General features: G+C 34.8%; 1 protein-coding gene across 1 annotated transcript in view; it reads left to right on the top strand.

The window, feature by feature from the left end:
• The window catches only part of LOC113236403 (flocculation protein FLO11-like), a 223,254-nt gene that overhangs the window by 172,635 nt on the left and 44,242 nt on the right, over positions 1 to 6,377 (top strand). The gene's annotated exons all lie outside the window — the stretch shown is intronic.

The raw sequence follows: 6,377 nt of genomic DNA, 5'->3' as shown, positions 1-6,377 counted from the left end.
ATGCTCTATATACCATTAGTTGTAATTACAAGCCCCAAAGTCATATGTCAAGATAAACTAGTCCAAACAATCGACATTTCAATCTATTTGCATATTAAAATTAACGTAATGTAAATGCATATATGGCAGTAGAATGTTTTGAATACGAGACTGTTTAAGAAGTCATTATGTTCCTACACATTTTATTATTGGTTGTTGATTGGATAAGCATATGCTTCTTAGGTAATATATGTAGAATTTAGAAGTGACATATCGTGAGAAAACCTTCATGTTTGAAATATTTATTTCACTTTTCAAAGACAACTGGTGTCACCAACCCGCATTGGGCCAACATGGTAGACTATAGTCAAACCCTAATGATAGGACACAATATTTTGAACGTATATTCTCAGATAAAAGTTTAAGGAGACTGATATCATGACTGTAGCATCACAGTACATTTACTTAAATGTTTTGTATGTCCGTAAAAATACACAAAATTTCATTATGAAAGATGATATCCATAATGTTAACCTTAGAACTAACTCATAACTGATGGTACCACGATTGCGTTTAGCTAAGGCAAAAGAATCCTTTAATGGGGAACTGTTTACGTTTTCACAATAAGATTCCGAAGCATATATTAAGATTACCTTTTTCTAAGTTTCAAACTTACATTAAAAGTATTGTAATTGAAAAGTCATATTACAAAATTGTAGACTACGTGTTAGATAAAGATGTATGGAGAAACAACATGAGTCTTTATTCCACACAATTATGATTCAAAGTGTAGTCCATAGCAATTAAGTTTAATTGAAAAGAGCAATCCTTGGAGTTTCTTGCTCGTTCTTCTCAGGGAGAAGTTTAAAGACTTAGTTTAAAAAATGACGTTTTCAAGTGTAAAAATGTTCACTAATTTTGATTACTTTGGGTCTTGTCAATTTATGTTTCAGGACGATTTACGATTTATATCTGAGTAACACTGCAACTGTTATGAATAGGCCGCGGACCACCAAGGCGCACGACATGTCCGTCCTATCACTTGTTGTAATGTTATAAAATAAAAAAAGATGGACTTACACTTCAAAATCAACTAACTACATGCGACTCCACGTTATAAATAGATCTACCGAAAATTCGGACATTGAAATAATGTATCGTGTTTTACCCTTCAAAATGACCCGCAACATATGCTAATCATTGCAAATTTAAATGCATAAATATCACTGTTTCCGATAGTAAGGTTAGTTTAGTTCTTTGTTAAACAATTTAACTACGCGTTATTGTTCATGTTAATGTTCACTCAAAGTAAATAAATAATTCAACTGAAGATTATTATTGTTTTTGTTAGTTTAAGAACTCCAATTTCGAACAAAAAACAAGAGACTCTCATTCTTTATAATAAGGACCTATATGTTATTTATGATCTTTGTATACCTTGCATGTAGTAATAAATTGTAATTGAAATTATCATACATAGATATGAAAAGCTTTGGTCTCTGCCTTCCCCAATGGGAAAAAGGGCATGTAGCGTATTATGTATGTACCTATGTATTTTCTACAGATAATACAAAAGTTGTTATATATTAATTTTTATCGGCTTTGAATCAACTGGGCACCATTTGGTGATACAGGTGGGGATGCTATCTATCTTCGGCGAATTTCTAATACCCTCTCCGATATATCTCTTTGACGGCATTCTCCTTTACAACAAATGATAATTAGTAAACTAAAACAAACATTACTCAAAATTACCTAGTGGGTATTGAACCCAGACGGCTAGCTGTCTCTCAGCTAGGCTATTACTGCAACATGACTATGATATCGAATCGTGGACCTGATCAACTGTCAACACCAGAGACATAAGTTGACAAGTCCCATGTGCCTGTAATTTCACCATCACTCTTACCCTTCAAAACCGGAACACAGTAATGCTGCCATTACTGCTTGTCGGCAGAAGTAGGTAAGGAGGCAGTACTTCCCTGGACGAACTCTTTCTCAACGAGCTCTACTGCTGCTATATATGTTATCTTTGTAAACAAAATAAGACACTGGGATGCAATGGATCTGGAGTTAAAATTATATTCCCAGTACAAGGAAACTGGAGTATCTAGGTTATATACTGAGAAGGATTAGCAAGTTGAAGTGGCAGTGGGCAGGGCACATAGCTCGTAGAACTGACGGTTGTTGGGGCAGAAAGGTTTTTGAATGGAGACCACGAACCGGAAGGCGTTCAGTGGGACGGCCCCCTACCAGATGGATGGATGATCTTGTAAGGACGGCGGGTAACCGAAAGATGCACGTCGCGTCCGATCTGTTGATCTGGAAATCTTTAAGGCCTATGTTCAGCAGTAGACGTCTTCCGGCTGATATGATGATACTGAGAAAGCTAAAGTACGTACCTATTACATTTACAATAATCCAAGGAAGAATACAAGGAAAGAGAGATGTAGGAAGAAAGAGAATATATTGGCTCAGAAATTTGCGCCAGTGGTTCAATAGGAGCACATGAAGAATAAGATTAATTCAATGGTTGATTGGGGCTGTGAATCTTCCTCGACGTACAGGTTTCATCTCGATGTTTTTCGTCTCCGAAACGTTCATGGTGATATTTACCATGAACGTTGCGGAAAAGAAAATTGAAATTTCGCACATAAATTCTGAGAAACTCAGTAGCAGTGTAGCTTCTTGCGAAAGAGTTCGTCAAGGGAAGTACTCCGTTCGTTTTTGAAAGGTGAGGGTGCTGGTGAAATTACAGGCACATGGGACTCGTAATCTTATGTCTCAGGGCGACAGTCGTAGTGGCAGTGCCCCTCAGATCTTTGCTATTTAAAGCTCTGAGTGGCTCTGAAACTGTTATGGAGTAACGTATAGCTTACCATCAGGCGCACGACTTATTCGTCTCGTCACTTGATATTATAAAAAAGAATTTCAGAGGTGCGATCCCGGATTCGAACCCACGGCCTCTGCTTAAAAGGCGGTACGTCAAACCATTAGGTTACCACAGCTTTTTGAATCTTAACATTTGAATCCCATAATTAAGTAAATATGTATCAGCAAAGAAATAGCAAATCTTGCGCAAGCTTTTACATTATTTATACTTTGTACTAAAATGTCAAGTGGCCGTTGGAGTCGTGATAAAATACGTTATACATGGTAGCTTAAAGGCTAAATTCCTGATTCTATCTTGAAACCTCGGCCAATTTCAAGTCCTACGTAGAAATTGTTTTAAATAACATAATTCTTTTATCATTTTTGTAATATACTTTGACTAATTTTAAAGATTGACTGAAAAGTTAATATACGTGTACAAAAGTAACGCTTATATTTATATATATTCGAATTTATAATTGTAAATGTAAAAATTAAATTTATGAACCTTATTAAAAAAAAATTAATGTTGAATATTTTTTTAAGTTTGTGACAGAGCAGAAACAGCTCAAGAAAAAAATGTAATTGTTTAACATTGATTGAATAAAACCTTGTAAGGAGAAACCGGGATGACGTCCCTCGATCCAGTCAAACATTATATATACACATTCAATGAAGTTTGATAAACCCCAGGTCCTTGCAAAAGAAGTCCGTCATCTACCCAGGATGCTGCGAAAGGCCATTGAAATTAAAAAGCATCCTAATTTCAAGAGGGAAGATGGTTTCTCCGTACCACCAGTTTGGGACCCAGTATTTCCTCTAATGAAAAATCCCAAACAGACATAAGACTGCAGTACTAATTAATATGTTTTAGTTTATTCTAATTTCAATTATTAATTAATAATAAATTGAACTTAATAAAAATTCATTCAATAAAATAATTTGTAAAACTTAATGTAGCGTAAATTGGAATGTTTTCTTTGTAAAATTAAAAATAAGGTATTTAATTAATAACCATTGTAACTATAGTGAAAAAATAAGGTAGTTTGCATCAATATTAGTCATAACTGGTTGAAGACTGTACCACCTCAGCCAACCGTGACCATGGGACCTGTAAAGGGCCCGAAACGTCGGTTTGTTTGAAAAAACAAATATACGCGATTTAAATCCGGAAAAATAGTTTCATTTCCTATGAAACTAACTTACTTTACAATATAGTGTCAACATAAGTAGGATTACAATCTGGTACAGAACTTTGTAATATCATATTTAACTTTATTTGATTATTGTCTGTTTTGTTCCATTATGTTAGCATAGCGAATACATTCAAAATAAAAGGATAGGTTCATAGATGCAGTAAAAATATATTTCTGAAAAAACGCCTTTTCCCCGTTCTCTCCCTCTCTGTTCTCATAAAATCACAGAACACTATGTTCACAAGGAGCACTGACGACCCACTGGCACCGACTTAACTAAACTGTCCTTTCTCTTTCTTTCTTTTCTAATCCCACCGATAAAATTTATTGTCACCATTTTGTTCTTTAATCTATTATACACAAGTCCAATTGGTAACTTAATTTATTTGAATATGATAGTTATTGCAAGTAATAAGCATTTTAAAGTGAACATATAATAAATTAAAGAAATACTGCAACTAAACAATTCTAGTTTAGATACTGGTTATAAACCAGACGTTATACTACGTTAAATAATACAACAGGTTAAGACATTAATTTAGTTTCTCACTTGCAGCTTGACAACAGAATTAATGAGCATTGCAAATTTTTGTTAGAAGGTAATTTTTTCAGGTATACTTAAATATCCATTACACCTCGTGTTACCCATAAATTTTTATTCACTAAAATTACACGCTTACAAGCGCACGCGCAGATGAGAGGCTAAGTTTCGCATGTAATGTGTTGATTTTACATGATCATTACCACTCCAATATGATTAAGCGGTACAGTGGTTTCAAAACTTTAAAATATCATAGTTAAGTAGCAAAAAGAAATGTACAAGTCGTAAATATTTTCTGTTTAATATTTGAAAACAATAAATAAAACGCACCTTTCGTGTAGCAAGGTTACAAAATGGCAACTTTTCAGGAGGTTTAAAGTTTCCACGAACGAAATTGGTCGATAATTTGTTCATGCTTTAAAAAAACCGATCTTAAAATTTTGTGTAATTACATCTATTTGGCAAGTGTTATTGAAATCGGTTACCGGAAAGTGCGCGAAACCGGATTCATCCCCTAGTTTGCCACCCTTAGAGGTGGAATATTTCATTCAAATCTAAATGGGACCAACACTGAGGTATCCTATTTCCAACAAAAAAGAATCATCAAAATGGCGGAGTCATCGCTTAACACACGCACAAAAAAATTCCGTCGAATTGAGAACCTCTTCTTTTTTTAAGTCGGTTAAAATTAACAGCGATCACAGGTGGCTTTATTGTGCTAAGTTTACGAATTGTCCGTATTCGGGTTAGTTCCAGTCAATTTCGTTAACAACTACAGGCGGTTGAATTTCCGTAGTGTGTCGCTTCTAGAACAAATGCAACAAGCGGTGATGCTCGGTACGAGACGTATCGTTCGGTAGCACTTGAATGTGAGTCCTTGATCGCGGCCGACTGTACCATTGATGGGGAATACCGATTGTTTCATTAAAAAAATCTAAATTTATCGTTTAGGTAATGGGTAAGGCGAGAGTTAAAAATATATGATTGTAATAATGATGGTTAAAACATTTATACATAAGCACAGTTACAGAGCCTTCAGTAAACTGCAGTATACGGAAAATATAGCTGAAGCTGGTGCTAACTGTTACCCAGTTTGAGCACCAGTCATGTAATTTAATTCAGATTTTCTGACGTTGCGTTGACAGACAATGTGTGCACTTTCTTTTAAAAGTATACAGCAACCGAAATATATGTATCTAAGTAATATTCACAGAATACACCTGTGCCCATATTATTACAAAAAACAAGAACATAGGATATTTTTGGTGACTTGTCGAACTTTAAAATAATACTTTATTTGATTCTAATTTGAAGTTCTAGGTTGTGATTACATAAACCACCTTTACTAGCTGGGTGACGAAATACTTTCATAGATTTCTCATAGACGGTGCTACGGCTAAAAAGTCGTTGAAAAAACCAAATGCAAAGATGCGACATTGTTGTCGCATTGCAATATATATCGTATACGATATACATTTTTGAAATGGCTTTAATTTCTTTTGTAAAAAAATAAGTTCTAAAATAAAGCCAGTGTTTCTGCCGCTCGACCTAAGCAAAATTAATCATATTAGTACGCGAAAAATTTGAATTCAAGCTGACATAGACTAGACTAAAATTACAAAGTGATTACTGTCTTGATTATCAGTCCACTGAAGATCTCCTAGCTATTGAAACTCTATGATCTCCATACTTAGGCTGCTTAACCCAACATGTAGCTCCAACACAAAATCACAAAAAACACACCACACACACACACACACACACACACACACACACACACACACACACAC

This window comes from Hyposmocoma kahamanoa, unplaced genomic scaffold (assembly GCF_003589595.1).
Source record: "Hyposmocoma kahamanoa isolate Upper Pololo Valley unplaced genomic scaffold, ASM358959v1 92, whole genome shotgun sequence".
Classification (NCBI taxonomy): domain Eukaryota; kingdom Metazoa; phylum Arthropoda; class Insecta; order Lepidoptera; family Cosmopterigidae; genus Hyposmocoma; species Hyposmocoma kahamanoa.
Note: the sequence above shows the minus strand (reverse complement) of the source record. Positions and strands in the feature narration are given on the sequence as shown.